Source organism: Anabas testudineus, chromosome 12, assembly GCF_900324465.2.
Source record: "Anabas testudineus chromosome 12, fAnaTes1.2, whole genome shotgun sequence".
In the NCBI taxonomy this organism is placed as follows: Eukaryota; Metazoa; Chordata; class Actinopteri; order Anabantiformes; family Anabantidae; genus Anabas; species Anabas testudineus.
Window position 1 is genome coordinate 18,311,801 of NC_046621.1, and position 17,535 is coordinate 18,329,335.

The window sequence follows — 17,535 nt, forward strand, 5'->3', positions numbered from 1 at the left end:
TGTTGAGTTCTAAGCACCCTTCAAGCCACTGACGACGCACGTCGACATGCCTGCTTATTTAGACTTGACTGCTGCTGCTTCAGTCAAGTCTAAATAAACTGAAGTTTTGGAGTCAGCACATCAGCAGTTGCATTACGCTGATAAATAATTTATTGATAATTCTGAGAAAGAAATGGAAATGTGGTGGAGGGCGGCGGTGGTGGTAATGTTCAGTTTGATTACATACCTTCTAACTACAGAGCCCCACATCAGCAAGGATTTGCTAACACAACAAAGAAATTTAGATGTCAGAGGGCTTTACATGTAGGCTGTGTTTGGACTGCATTTGTTTCAAGCTTGATTTGTTGAGATGGAATATTATGCTGAGAGCGTGCATGAAATCAAGGCAGGTGTAATTTGCCAGGCACATGAGATGAAGATGGGACTGAATAATGTTCACAGAAGAATGCTAACCTTTCTGTCCTGCTTTAGCATCCTTAAAATACACTATCTGTAGAGCTGTCTCCATAGCTATACACACCTAATCCCTCACACCTACACAGGAGTAAAAATATAGGAAATTCCACAGTTTTTTATATGACACAGTTGGCCTAAATAGAATATTTCATAATATGTTGACTGTCAACATTATAGGAGACTGATGTATCTTTAAAGCTGCTCTAATCAATTTATTTAATGGACATTATTTCGTGTCTTCCTCAGTTGTACTTCCTCCTCTCTGACTTTCTGGAATAGTTGTTTTTTCTATATAAATCTGAATACATGTATATTAGATATATGGAGTTTGATAAAATACAAATAATTAAATAAATAAAATACAATTGAAAGAGTATTTTGTCAAATAACATTGACTAAACATTGGTCAGCCCAGCTCTATGAGTGTAGGCATAGTATTACCACTAAAAGCTAGATAGCTGACCTAAACTGTCCTAAGTTGATATACAGTATATCTGTCATTTCTAAAAAAAAAAAATGTAAAATTTCAAAAAAATTGCACGTAGACCTGAAGGAATACACTTGAAGTGTAAAATACACGTTACACTGTGGGCTTACATGTGTTGCAAACTGATACCCAGGCAGTGTATATGCCTATATTGGTTGTGTGACACAGGACATATCTTATGCCTACATTTGAACTTTTTCTTTGCCTTTATGTCCACTTACAAACAATGAATGAACAATAATGTTTTTATAAGCTTCTGATTGGCTAACATTGCTTTTTGGTTAGGATTATATTGCCACCTGTTGTTTTGGCATACTCCTGACAGTGGTTTCTGTATAGACATTGTGTAGACACTTTTTTTAAAAATGCTGGTGGTTGTGTTTGGGTTAGTTCTTAGACTTAATCTAGCTCAATCAGAACAGACAAAGCCTTCATACTGCTTCTCTAAAAAATGCAATAATACATCACAGGAGTTCCCCTTTAACTTAAGGTCCACCAAGGTCACCAGCAGCTGTCAGCCACAACAGTGGAACGTTGTTTGCATGATAGATTGTTGTATATGACTAATTGATTCTAGCCTCTGTTTCTGTTTAATTGTGGTATTTTAAACGTGAAGTTAATATAAAATATTTCAGTTCCTGTATCTGGTTTTCACTAACTTAATCAGTGGTTATATGTAAGGCCTTTCTAAACCAGAGGTGATATACTGCTGTTGTGTGTTGCAAATAAAGTAATGTGTCAAATAAACACAAAGAAAACTTAAGTAACCTACATAAAAATGCTGATGGGGGTTGGGTATAATAAAGATTTATTAACACAGCAATAATCCCATCAATACAACAATGGAGATGTATATTCTGTTTTAGGTCAGTGCTCTCATTTAGTAATTATTTTCAGTTGCTTCTTGGTGAGTATGACACAACTGCTGTTATAGTTTAGAGCTGTGGATATTTAAATTATACTGAATTTATAGATAGCAGAATGAGCTCAATGAAAAAAATGTTGAGTTTGGATTAAACAAATCAAAAACAAATAAGAATAAGACTAGATCGGAAAGTATGGAGGCTTTTACTCAAATCTCATTAAAATACAATTTAAAAAAGGAAATTAGAAATAAAAGCATCTCTGAAATACGCATACTTCAAATAAAAACCTGACTCCCCTGCATATGAGAAAAATGTAAAGTATAATTAAGTTCAAAGACAAAACTAAGCATTGTTAAGTATTTCTTGCACATTGTGTCAAACACAGCACAATGCGGGACTTTTCAGCACAAAAATGGGATGTTTGGTCAACCTAATCCGCAAATAGAATACATGCTGCTTGAGTAAATTGTACGGTAAATGAGATTTAAGCTGTGGAGAATTTGTTTGAAACTTTGGATCTAGGTAGCGAATGAAGATCGCCTGTTGGGATCTGGATAAACAAACCTGATCCAGTCAAAACAACAGCCCAAATTAACGGGTTAATTGGTAACAGGTGAGGGTATAATGATTAAGTATAAAAGGAGCATCTAGCCAAGGCTCAGCCTGCAAGAAAACATGGGTAATGGCTTATCACGTTGACAATCTTCTCACAATGTTTGAATTCAAGTATTTCGGAATCTACAGTTCACAACGGTGTGAAAAGAGTCAGGGACTCCAGATCTAGAGTAGAGAGTAGCATAGAGACCTAGTGCTTAAACCAATGTTCATGGCCTTAAAGCTCATGTGGCACTGCATGAGAAACCCTCATGCTACTGTGATGGATGCACTGTGGCCACATGGGCTACAGAGTATTACGGAAAACCGTCACTTACCACAGTCTGCTGCTGCATACTGAAATACATCCTAAAAACTAGATGATTTTGCTGGACATGGACATGCCGGCACAGAGAGTAAGTCAAGCAGCAGCAGCACAACAAGAGTGAGTTTGTGGATGCTATCATTCATCTGCTCCACTGCAGCAGCATTCATCTGGGCAAGCCTGGGGGCACAGTCAGAATTATGTTTTTTGATTTCTCCAGTGCTTTCAACACCACCCAGTCTTCCCATGTTCCCTGCTTGAGAAGAAATTAAAAAAACATGCAGGGTGCAACATGTTTTTTTTTTTTTTTTGGATTATGGACTGCCTTACTGACTGCCGTATATCTGCATGCAAAACTACAGCTTCAATAAATATTATTCAGCACCTTTCAACTTCAAACATTCAAGAGTTTGCAATAAAGTAATTAAACAAGAACAAATTAAAGAGCTTAACACAAATTGCAACTTTTAATGACTACTGCAGTGAATAGATTTCCTCATAACAGCACACATTTGCAAACAAGGCATAGTCCTGAGCATATGTGATGCAACTAAACAAGGTTTCTATTAGTTACACCAGGCTAGCTTGAGCTAGAACACACCAAATAGTTGAACCGGCTAAGGGTTTGTTGAGTGTTATATTTGATTTTATGATATGTAAAAAAAATGTCAAAACAGTTCAGTCTCTTTTACATAGAGTACAAGGAAAAGGATACCATAGGGCACAAACCAAATGCTTAGGGTTTCAATGCCAGAACTCCAAAAAATATGCCACTAAAGATACAAAAACACAAGAAAAGTTAATTCCAATGTGCTCAAAATCATATAAATAAGCCTCAGAAGGTTTGGGATTTTGTTCTTCTTTTTGGGTCTATGGATCAATGGTATGTCTGGAGGAAGACAATCCAATATCAGGACAACCTACAAGAAAACGTGGCTGTTTGTGACAAAGCTGAACCTTGGGCATCGCCCCACCATCCTTGTGAAAGAGCTGAGGCGGTGGCTGTTGGGGGGAAAGGGTGTGAAACTTTGGTGATGTTTTATAGTAAGAACATATACTGAGGTTTATGACATGATTTGAACTCAGCAACAGTTGTCATACACTGTGTTTGTGTGTTAAGAATTACTGTTAAATTCAGCTTTTTTTAAGCATTCAGATATAACGTTACACTGGAGAATTGAAGAGACTCAAAGCACCCCTACAATGTTCAAGTAGCTGGATAAAGGCAGCAGAAGAATCTGTATCGGTATTTGGTGGCATAACCCAACCAGTCGTGTATTATTACCACAAACTAGACCCCAGTCTTAGTCCAATTCCAACTTTGTTTAGTAAATCTTTTCTGCTGTACAGCTGCACATCACTTCAAATCAACTGTGAGTTCGAATCATTTTTCAGATGTGCAAACTAGCAAAGGTATATGATGTATATCTGACATGCATGCTATAAGTCTCATACAAAGCTGGGATATCTTCGTAAAATTTACACTGGAGCGCCTTTGCGACAGTGTGGTACACCCCTAGGGTTGCTATGAGATCCCAGAGGTCTTGAATAATTACTATTTGTTGGCATGGGAATAAGAATAGGCTGGGTCCTCACACATATTGTAACATCAACTCTTACGTGTGTATTTTGTTGCCACAATATGAAAAAGATTTCTGAATGAGTGAGTGAGAAAAAAGAGAACTTCATTCCAACCTACATTTTTCACAGCAAATATTGCTGATGCTATCTAAAATCCCCTGTTGGTCCTTTGAGATGCATGGTGAATTTTGTCATCTTCAAGCATGCTAATGAAACAAAGGTCCTGGAACCTTAGCAATTGGGGCCCTGTAATTTATTCACAACAGGTTTTTAGTGCTGTTTGTTTTGATCAGGTGTTAAGGCATTATTCATCCTCTCCCACATGGAGCTGATTGAGCCCACTTCAATATGTTGCCAAGGTTAGATCATTCACTAGGCATGCAGTGCATAAATCAATAGCCAAATTGGGCCTTGATGACATGACCTCCCTTGGTGACTATGGAATGATGAATAGATTTCCAGCGATGAGAGCAGCGAGTCACTGCATGTTTGATGAATGCGTCTCATTATGAGTAATGACTGTATATACAGTAGCATTTGGTCTCTTCTCTGAATCCTACATTGAAAATGTTGATGTAGAGATCAGGTCTCCAGATATGAGCCTGCAGATGAAACATGTAGTGGTGAAACAATAACTCTATTTAGATTTGAAAAAAAGCTTATATATAAAAAATATTAAAAAGTGTATATATATAATATATAATCTGTATATTAAATGGCTTCCTATTCTTCGTAATGTGCACAATGTCCTGCCACGGTGAAGATGCTATGATGTTCAGTGGTAAAAATGTTACCTAGTTTTTCATAGTGGCCTTGCATAGTGTTCCAAGCAAAACTCCCCTGGCTCAAAAAACATGTTTTCTTTAAGACCACTTTTTAAAAAAAGCATCATATGTGAAACTGTTGACATGCCAATTCAGATTGAAAAACAACTTTTCTAGAAAAACAATTTTATCAGCGTGCATCATCAAAATGTGTAGCACAAAGAGGAACACTGTTGTTCATTACAGTGAGCCACACATGTGGAACCAAACCTAGAAGCTAGTAAAACCTTTTTGGCTGACATACTTATCATTAATTATTTCTGTGAAAGCTGCTTGCTGTCTAGATGTCCTGTATCCAGTTCATCATACATCTGACACGAGGTGAACAGATTTTTAGATGTTTGAGTGTTTAATTTATATTTTAACTGCATGGTTTATTGTTTGATTGCATGTTTTGTTAATTTCTGTGGTGCATGTGATTTTATTGATGTGTTTACCTACATGAACTATGAATTAACCCACTTTCCTCCCTAGGGTAAATTGAAGGCACCTGTAGTTAACTGGTAAGGAAGAGCAGATTGGAAGCAGAGATGGCGATATAGGGTGGTACCCACCTGTAAGACTGACAGCGTAGGAGCGAGGGGCGAGCTACAGAAAGAGTGTGCAATTTCACCGCTCACTATTATCTTCTGACGCTATATTCTTGTTCCAAGGTTTTGTAGAGTTTTCCAGCATTTTAGAACCTGGTGGCCTATAGCACAGGAAGACTCGACTCCGCCATGGCTTTTTAGGAAATGTTTGAATTTATTTTTGAACAAACAGCATTGTGAATAACATTGTCCTGACATTTCCTGGGTTTATGGTTTTATACATTTTATTCTCAGTTGATTGTCTTTAGATAATAAATTGTAATACTATTTTAATTGGCTCCTTTTTAATGGTTTGCTCCCACAGGCTGTGTAAACTTAGTTGTGGTTAGTTAGTTGTTTACTTTTAGCCTTTTATATATTAATATTTAATAACAACAATTATAATTACCTAGCCCTGGCCTTCGTTCACTCTCAACCTCCACCACAGACCACACATCTATAGCACAACACAAAGTGTTTGAATTAATTAAATATGGTGATTTGGATTGCAGTGTAAGAAGGTCTTGTTAGAGCAACGTTTTTGCTCTATGACTAAAGTCATCTATTGTCACAAATCAACTGCATCTGCACTGTTACTAAAAATGTAATGTTGTAACAATCTATATACACAGAGTGTTCTTCTTAAAGAATTGGCTAGTTTGGGCCAGTTTACTATTCCTATTAAATACTGGCCCAGATTGTGTATTGTTACGAGAAGCACAGAGGGTTGTAGTTTTTGTGTTACTGGCACAGACAGTACCCCAGCAGGATCTAGAAGACTCGGTCTATGAGAGGAAATAGTTGGCAGACCTGGCAACAGAGATGCAGGAATATGGTTGGAAACCTGAGGTCCACTCAGTGGAGGTGGACTGTAGGGGATTTGTTGGCACACCAGTATTCTCTTAACTGAACTGGGTCGAAGACATCAGGGTCTAAAGCCAGCAGACACTGCAGCCTTTTCATACCACAGCAAATAAAAATAATGATTGAACAGTTTGTGTGATATATACAAATATGTGCACTTTTTAATCAGTTTGTTCTGTTATATATCTGTTAAGGTGTCAACCAAAGCTTCTGACTGTAAACATGTGAATGGACTGCACATGCTGTAGTAAACACAATCCTAGCTGCCACTAAGCTTCATAACACATTATGAATAATGAACGGACACTGTAACCAGCAAATTGTCATAAATAAAATAAAATATAATGAACAGCCTTAAGCTGTAATGTCATGGTTCAGATTCTGTGTATATGTCTGCTACATAAATCCAAATTATTGTGAAAGAATAAATTACACGCTTGGAGAACAGCATTCTACACAACTGTAGTCACCATTCTTCACATTTCTCTATTGCTGGGAACTTCTAGAGCCAATTCCATATAGTGATTTAAAGGCTAATAAAAGAAGCAGCCATGCTGCACAGAAAGGGAAAAAAGAGTGGATGGACAGAAGCAGAGGCACAAAAAGCAGATTGAATTTATTAAGTTGAAGTGGCAGCATTACTTCCTGTTCATTCATCTGTAGTCATCTGATGTGTTTCATCAAAGATTCTCACATTTTTATGATAAATGATGGCCCTAAAGATAATCTGTCTGAATGGAAAAATGTAAATGAGTGAACATGCAAAAATGTTTATCACTATCCAGCAGCTCTTCAAATCACTCCCACCCTTATCATTTAACTCTCTAAATACACTTACCGTCCAAAAAGAAAAGTCACCACTTTGATTTAACTAAGCAAATAGGTAAGAACCTCCCAATTTTATCTTTTTCAATAATTACTGCATGGATGATTATTTTATTAGAGAGGCGGGTGAAGTGATTCACCCATCACGCCTAGGGCCCATTGTACAAGTGCTATGATCTAAGGTTGCTGCAATTGGTCAGATCTAGGTTCAGCAACATTATGTGTACAAAGAATGACCCAGCTGAGGTCAGCTGACTACCTGAATATACTGAATGACCAGGTTATTCCATCAATGGATTTTTTTCCTCCACAATGGCACAGGTATATTCTAAGATGACAATCCCAGGATTCAATCTTTTTCACACAGGGATTGGACACCACAGTGTCCAGACCTAAACCTTTCCAGGCTTTGGGATGTGCTGGAGAAGACTTCTCCCATGGCCTGTGAAATCATTCACTTTGTTCACAGTGGCCACTTGTAGACCTTCACATTCTGCTCTTAGCAAGTAATGAGCAACAAAATCCACACTCCCCATTCTGAACCAAAACATTTATTGAAATTCATACGGAGGAGGAATTAGTTTAAACAAGTAGATGTCTTCTGAAGTTACAGTTTTTGGTCCAGAATGGTCTTTTGTCTTTGCAATGCAACTGAACATGGAAACTAAAGGTTTTGTTTAATGCCTTTAACTCACCTACTCTATCAACTGAGGTATATGCTTTCTCAAGTGGTGAGATTCAAACCCACACCCCTGTAGAGACTAGAACCCTAATCTAGTGCCTTAGACTGTTTGGCCACACTACCACATTGTGCATTAGGGGAAACACAAAAACTGCACTCTCCAACTGAAAGTTTCTATAAAAGGTTGAAATGATGATCCAAAAAGAAAAAAAGAACCAAATTATGTCCAAGGGGCTTTAAGTCAAAATTCTTTTGATTGCACATCAGATATAATCCACACTGAACAGTTTGTGATTAGAATTGTGTCACTGATACTACATAGAAGAACATTGAATGTGTTTGGAGGCACACAGTTCACAGGCCAGCCTATGGCATCCATGATTTAAAGCAGGGGTCACTAACAACGCGGACCGCAGTCTGGATCCGGACCCAGAAACTGTCCCATACGCAGCTGGAGCTACAGACCAAACTGAACGTTTTGATTCCAAATTCAGTGGGGCACCTTAAATTTAAACAGCGCAGCTATTGCGATCGTTATGGTAGTTATTTAGTGGACGCGAGAACGCATTGGCCAATTGAATGCGAGTTAAGCAATCCCACGTGACTTCACTTAGCCAATCGATTCTGTGGATCACAGGCGGTAAATTTAGCGACTCAACAGTAGATGAGAGAAAGTTCCAGGTTGGAAAGAATTAATAAACAAAGACGGTGATAACAGAGAGAGAGAGGAGAGATACAGACGACATAGAGGAGAGATACAGACGACAGAGAGGAGAGAGATACAGACGACAGAGAGGAGAGAGACAGACGACAGAGAGGAGAGATACAGACGACAGAGAGGAGAGAGATACAGACGACAGAGAGGAGAGATACAGACGACAGACAGGAGAGAGATACAGACGACAGACAGGAGAGAGATACAGACGACAGAGAGGAGAGAGATAGACGACAGAGAGGAGAGAGACAGACGACAGAGAGGAGAGAGACAGACGACAGAGAGGAGAGAGACAGACGACAGAGAGGAGAGAGATAGACGACAGAGAGCAAAGAGACAGACGACAGAGAGGAAAGAGACAGACGACAGAGAGGAGAGAGATACAGACGACAGAGAGGAGAGAGACAGACGACAGAGAGGAGAGAGACAGACGACAGAGAGGAAAGAGATACAGACGACAGGGAGGAGAGACACAGACGACAGAGAGGAGAGATACAGACGACAGGGAGGAGAGATACAGTCGACAGACAGGAGAGAGGGAGAGATACAGACGACAGAGAGGAGAGAGATAGACGACAGAGAGGAGAGAGACAGACGACAGAGAGGAGAGAGAGGACAGACGACAGAGAGGAGAGAGACAGACGACAGAGAGGAGAGAGAAACAGACGACAGAGGAGAGAGATACAGACGACAGAGGAGAGAGATACAGACGAGAGAGAGGAGAGAGATACATATGACAGAGAGGAAAGAGACAGACGACAGAGAGGAGAGAGAGAGAGACGACAGAGAGGAGAGACACAGACGACAGAGAGGAGAGACACAGACGACAGAGAGGAGAGAGATACATATGACAGAGAGGAAAGAGACAGACGACAGAGAGGAGAGATACAGATGACAGAGAGGAGAGAGATAAGAGGTAAGAGTTGATAAAAGGACGGTGAGACTTAAAGAGGAAGAGATAAATATACAAATGTCCAAAAAGAGAAGAGGGGACAGTGAAAATCGTATTTTTAATCCAGGACAGAATCCTTTCTGTTCGTATCACCACTGGGAGCAGTAAACCAGTGTGTCTGATATGTTCAGAAACTGTGGCTCTTATTAAAAGAGCCAATATAAAACGTCATTATGAGACAAAACACAAAGGTTTTGAACACACATACCCACTCAAATCTGAAGTGCGATCACAGAAAGCTAGTCTCAGAGCCCAGTGTGACCAGTCCACCACGATCTTGAGCCACATGCTCAGTTTGATGTTACATAACAATAAATTAGTCAAAAGGTTTTTGAATTGTACTGAATTAATTTAAAGTAAAAGTATTGATTACATGCAGGCTACTTGATAATATGTCGCAGTAAACAGTTCGACATTATAATCGAACTACTTATTACAATGGGACCAACATAAAAGGCAAAACCATTAAGGTGTCTAAGCCATATTCCAGATAACGCATGCAAGAGCTCTAAAACGGTACAGTACACACAAAAATCCTATGGACATCAATGTGAAGTAGGGCAAATTGAGAGAGTAAATGTAGTGTCAAGCCATTGAAGCATAAGGTGACAACAATGAGACAGGCACTGGTTAGGATGAAAATCAAAACAATACCCTGGCATACAGACTGAGACCCAGGCCTGGTCACTGCAGGTAGATCACAGGTGAGATGGCAGAGAAACTGCAAAACAATGTATACATGAAACTGAGCTCTCAGGATATGCGAATCCATGAAGCATGAAAGAACTTTTCAAAACTAAAGCCTATTCCTTCCTGAGGTTCACTGTCTCAGTCAAATGTGTATCATGTATAAAACAGTAACACAGTAACAGTAAACTATTGTAGTTGTAGTTTCTCTGATGTTTAAACAAATAAAGGGGAAAATATTTATGAAATACTAACTTAATAATCCATTTTATACAAAATTGCATTTTCTATAGCTAAATCTCAATGTTGTGTTCTGGCCTAAACAGCGTGAGGCTTTCTCTGCCACAAGCTCATTAACCTCCTCGGTGGTCACCATGTGTTTTTTATGTTGTGCAAAAGCTCCAGTTCATGAAGAAGAAATGTTGTTGTCTTTCAGGGATTATCAGGCTCTAGTCTGACCCCTAGTGGATAAATGTTTAAATCCTCCAGAGGTAGGTAATGTAGTAGTAGTAGTAGTAGTAAGTAGTAGTAGTGGTAATAGGACCTGTTTAAAAGAGGCTAGACAGTAGCAATCAACTGGCCTGCAAACTGAGGAAGGGATTAGATAAACATTTGTAGTTTTTATTCTTACTTATTCTCAACATACAGCAAATCTTCACTTCAAAGACTCATTTTACTGTAGAATTTATTTCTGACTAGATGTAGCTGATTTTCCTTATTTAGATTCTCACACAGCTGTAACAAATGACAATCCACTACACTTGTTGGAGCCGAAGTATTAAGTGCAGACATACAGAAAGGTCGGACACTACACCACTAAGTTGTCAAAATAAGACCCACTGAAATGTTGGTAAATTCTCTCCTTCAAATGTGCAGTGTATTTAAATTTCCTTGTTATACTTATAGAGTTATGTGCATGAAAAAAAAGAAAAATTGGAAGGAATTATTGGAGTAATAAGGTATCTTGTATTGCTGGCAAGCAAGGTAAGCATAGTGTGTCATTCCTGTGGGGGTGTGCTGAGCAGAATCAAGCTGAGCCTGGATATTAGAATGCTTTTTTTGGTACAGCACCAGGTAGACAGAGGACAATAGAGGAAGGAAAGGAACCTTGATAGTGTAATGTATACCATGGAACTCAAGTTGTGTAGCAGTTGTATTGTTTCTATAAAATAGAAAACATAATCAATTTATTTACCTATGTAATAAGCTGCAGCTTTTTACAGTACACATTTAAAAAATAATCTTAGTTAAACTTATTGTTATACTTACTGGTACTTTGCTGCCATCCTTCCTCTGCCTTGATCTTATTAATTTTCACTGCTGAAGCATTACATCTTTTATTCGATCTATGAATATCGCTGTCTCTCACTAAAACACTACACACTCATTGTGCTTGACAACATGGCAGCTAAAACACTGATAACATGTTGCTAATGCCACTCACCAGATTGAAATCTGCTCTCCCCCTTCATTTACCACTTGACACAACACCTTCCCAGAGCCAGTACTATCTGTGCCAAAGTCCTTCAGTGTGTCTTTATGTGACAATAAATCTGTTTTAACATCACCTTGTAACAATAAAACAAGCAGTTATGATTTTTTTAAATGTTCATTTTGATTTGTGCATAGCTGGCCCACTGCCATAAATCATATTTGTGTGGCAGCATGGCTGGACTACATTATAATCTACGCACTGTCAAGACTGTGTCACTGATGGCAGCTTCTTGGGTTGCTGAACTTCACCGTCTCCATGGTAACTATATAAATGTTTCTACACGCACACACCCACACACACACACACACACACACACACAATCCGTCCTTTGCCAGCACCCGGGCTGAAAAATTAGGTCCTATCTAGTGACAGGTCGGTATTCACCATGCGCTGTCATCTGTTGATCTTCAGTGTGTAATGCGGGTTTCTGCACTCACACTCTCCGTGGATTTCTCTTTTCCTGCTGCATTTATTCTTCTCTCTCTAAACAACTTTAATAATGCTTGTGTCATGTGCTGCACAGCAGTGAAATAAAACATCTCAGCACTTCATCAGCTTCACCTTGGATATTGCAATGAGTGTTTCAGATCCCTGCACTCCTGCTTTCATCTTCCATGTGTGAGACCCCAGACTAGGAACATGCATGAATCATGGAATAGAAGCCATAAACCGTAGCTGCAAACAAATCAACTGTTTGCCATCATGCCCAGAAACATGTTTCCACCTTACGTACGGTCTTAACTAAGTAAAGACACATAAATGTAAAGACCAGGCTTATTCATACTTTTCATACACGTAACCACTTTATAGATACTATAAAGACACAACCACACAACCCAAGCATTGTTTTACTAAGAAATCAAAGCTGTTTTTTAGTCTGGTGAGCAGCAGGGATGAAGGAAGTACAGGAAGTTTGTTAATATGTGTTAAGTGAAGGCTCGTCATAGAAAAGTAATCTACCAACGCCACACCTTCACAACAGACTACTACTACAACAGACCTGTTGCCAGATCCACAAAAACAAAAGCCCACCTGTAATAGAGCAGAATTATCCTTTAAACAGCACCTTATCAGTTTGGTTAAATCGTGTGTTTGAAAATATGCCCTTTACTTCTTTTAAAAAGGCCATCCTGTAGTTGTTATCATCCATATGACAAACGCCCACATTTATTAATTCACCTTCAAGAGTAAAGTTGTGCATTTCAATCCATTAAGGAGGAGATCATTTAATGACAAATGTGAAATGGACAGAAGTTAGACATAATAACCCTAATAGCCCTGATTATAGAAAGTGCTATTTCCCCCCTTTGAGGCCCCCAAATCATTTGAATTCATATGTTATTAATCAGTCTGGCTTGAGACTCATGCTGTGAAATGTTCAAAAAGCTTCTATTAATCAAGTGCTATTATAAACCGTGACAGGTGCCCACCTGCTGCAGCCACCTCACATTTCCCTTCTTTGTAACATTTATTAAATAGTGTTGTGTAACTGCAAGAATTTGTTAATCATATGTCAGCATGTAGGTAAGTTCAGACTCTTGGAAATAAGAGAAATTTCAAAAGTGATTTAAGACAACAGGTAGAACAGTGGCTTTAGGGCTTGTGTGGACATTTCTATGTGCATCATGCATTTATTACACAAACAAAGCAACGTCCTGGTGCTACTCTTTGTCACAATCCCTGTCTGATCCTGCCCCAGTTTGTTTTATTTTCCTGTCCTTGTTCTCACATTCTCTCTTTCTCATACTTTCCTGGCCTCCTGTTCAATCTTAATTAATAAACATAAAAAATCCAGATTAAAAAACAATAACACTTCATAAACAAAGCATAACACCGAGTGGAGTCCACAGTCTCTCTACTTATGAGTCATGGCTCCAGAGTTGCCATAACTTAACTGCAAGATAACTTCATCTGGATGACTGGAAATCTTCACAGACGTAGCTCACTACAGTTAACAGATGGCAGGAAGAGGACATTAAATTGGTTCACAAGCAGCACACACTGTGAGGTAACTACTGTTAAGTATACTGCAAAGAGGTGACAAACTCTCAGGAAAACAACAGTCATGAGTTCAGAAGTAGCAGGCAAATGACAACAAACAATTGTGAGCAGAGGCAAGTTAGGCACTGAATGCTGTTCGGCTGCTGGTTTCTGTAGATGATGTGATTGTGCTCATGTAATGTAGGTGAGTGAGAGGGTGGAGCGGAGCAGGTAGAAATGGAGGCAGAACAAAGAAATTGCAGGCAGGAGGGTGAGAGTGAATGATTACGTGGTGGAGGGCGCCTGATTAATCAAGCAGAGTGGCGATGGGCTTGACCTGCCCAATGTTTTTGCTGCTTGTTGTTGTTTTTTTGTTGCCTGCTGTTCTTGTCTCTCTCCTCTTTCCACTCACCCCAACCGCTCGAGGCAGATGGCCGCCCACCCTGAGCCTGGTTCTGCTGGAGGTTTCTTCCTCTAAAAGGAGTTGTTCCTCTCCACTATTGCCTAAAGCTTGCTCAAATGATATTGTTGGGTTTTCTATATCATTTATATATACAATTATGCAATTATACTCTGTAAGGTCTTAAACCTTACACTGTAAAGTGCCTTGAGATGACATCTGTTGTAATTTATATACAAATAAAATTGAATTGAATTGAATCGAATTGAATCCACTCACCCAACCAGTCCTTGTTGGACCTGTGGACTCCCAGAATCTATACTGAGCCCAGATTTAACATATTATTAATTAAAATAATCTTAAAAGATGCCAGTAATACTAATCATACTAATACTACTACACAGCATGCTTGTTAGGTGTGACGTAACTTCTGGATCTATACTCCCTCAAAGCTATCACCCTCTGCCATGGATGTATAGAACTCTGCTTATTACATCAATTATTATTAATTCTGCTTATTACATTCTTTGTCAATGAGATACTGTTTAGCCTGAAATAAGAGCTTAGTTCTTTCAACTTGACTAGTTAGTTTCCAATCTGTCTGTTCAGACATCACAGAAAAAGAGGATTTATGAGGTGGTTAGGGAAGCTGGTAAAAGTCAATATTTAAACATTAGAACATAATTATGAAGATGCAAGAAAATAAATAAATGGTAACTGGCATGTGATTTGACATTCAGATTGCTTGACAAGATTGTGTCAGATGAAAACATTGGGCAAAAATTTGTAACTTGTATCACCCAGCTTCTACAGAGTTTCAGCTACATACAGACATTCTCACATTTTGCTACATTTTTTTGATACACTTGGGAATTCGTCTTTCCACCAGTTACTGATGCAGCAAAGCAGGTTTCCTCCACCATACTTTATGACTGGGATAATGTTTTTTTTATGATGATTTGCAGATCACTTTTTACACCAGATGTAGAGCTGTGTGTTCTTTCCAAATAGTTTAACATAGTTTCAGGTGTTTAGAGTGTCAGTGGGCTCTTTCGCAAACTTCAAGCGTTCAGCAATGTTCTTTTTAGTAAGCAGCAGCTTCCTTCATGGTGTCCTTCCATAGACACACTGTTAGTTCAATGTTTTACATACTGTAGACTCATGAACACAAATGTTAACCAGTTTCAATGATGCCTTCAAATCTTTGGCTGTCTCTTGGGGTTGTTTCTGTAACTCATTAATAAGTGTTTGTTGTGCACTTCAGGTCATTTTGACTAGCCGCCCACTTCTTGTTAGAGAACTCAAAAAGCCAACACCTGATTCCGGTCATTGTTCCAAGGGTTCACATACTTTTTTCCACAGGCACCACAAGGTTTTTATGGTCGTCCTCAATAAATACAAAGAAGATCAGAATTTATTTAATTTTCCTGATAACATTTCATAAGAATTTAATGCTAAACACCACAAAATTACAGTTCACATACTTTTTCTTGCCACTGCATACAGCATTACAGAGACTGACGATTAATATTTTAACTGGTTTCAGACATGCTCAAACAAGTCCCACCACAGTATGTATTCACAGGCAAAAAGGTAGTGATCAGTAGTCACATACTGTATTTACTAACTGTACTAATGCTCCCTGTCAGTCCGAGGGACACAACAATCTGAGTAGTGATGTAAAAGTGTGTGTTAAAGTATGTGTATGGGCTTTCACTGTCATTCGGGTGAAATAATAGGAAGGGATGCAATTTTCCATCCTAAGACACCTTCAGGGAGAAAAGTGAAAAAAAAAAAAACTCATAAGAACAGTTTGAGGTTTGCTTTCCACTGCCAGCATTTGTCTCTAATTCTCTCCAAGTGCCCTGCAGCAAAACAGTGAAAAATACTCATATTGAAAAGTGTACCTGGCATAATTTTTTTTCTTGGTGAGAAACAATCTAATGCAGCTTTGTTCTGGTGCCCAGAGAACTTATCCGCACATGGCCCTTAACAGAAACTGAACACAAGTCTTGGATATTTTATTTGAACTTTATTTGAAGGCCATGTGTTCAATTGGCAGGAAATGTGTACCCTGCTTCGGTTACATTGCCAAGAAACATGATAAGGCTTGACCTTTAATACAGCCCCCTTCAAACAGGGGAGCTGCCAAAAAGCTTTTAGTAGAAACTTTGTGTTCCCGACCTGTTCAAACTGGGCTTTTGTCACCTTGAACCACTGCACAAACAATTACTGTCACACAAACAGTATCATTATCTGAAAGCATGGACTGCTAACTGCTGTAATGTGTGGTAGTTTTGTGGTTATTTTTTTCTTCCAGTGTACCACATTGTATTAGTTTGGCAAGTAATGCAGCTTTTGCCACTTAAGGTATGCCAACAGACAGGTCATATAATGGTTGTTCTGACGGCATCTATAGGGAAAAGGCTTCGCACTTGTATTAGTCTTATTCTCAAACAAAACAATGTCAATATGTTATATATTATAATAATATAGTATAATAAAGACTATGCAAATTATATGTATGAAATAGCAGGTCTGTGACTCCTGTTTCCTACATGAAAGTCAGTTACACCACACACTTATTTGTCACTCTGACCATGACACCTATATTTTCTGCTTTTCTACATAAAGAGGGAAAAAGCTGCCTTGACAGACTTGACTTATATATTGTAATTCCTAGTTATAGTGATCACACTCAACACAAGTGTTCATTAGCCTTTAATCAAAATCAAAATCTTTATCTAACTATAGGCAAAGTTCTTTTGTTGCCTGAACTTACGAACACACACACACACACACATGCACAGGACTCTGGAGTTAAGTCACTTAATAAATGTAGTTTCTTTAATTCATTCCTTCAAAAAAATTGTGCAATGAACAGACAAGAACATTGGTCAAGGTCTGTCTCTTGTCTGTAACTGTACCTTTCGTTGTCCCATCTTCAGGAAAAATAAATAAAGTTTACTTTCCTTCACAGCCAAAAACATTTTCTGTGATACTTGGCAACCTCTGCACAGGTATCCGGGTCGGCCACAATGCAAAAACTTGTTCAACTCAGGCTTTGTAGAAAGTGTTGCTACTGTTGTTGTAATGGGTTTACCAAATAATCACTCTTCATGGAAGAAAATGAAAATGAGATAATTAGTAGGTAGAAACATCTCAAGACTAGTAAGCCAAAGTACTAAACTCTGTACATAACCAACTAGGTACATATAAAAACAAAGCATGAG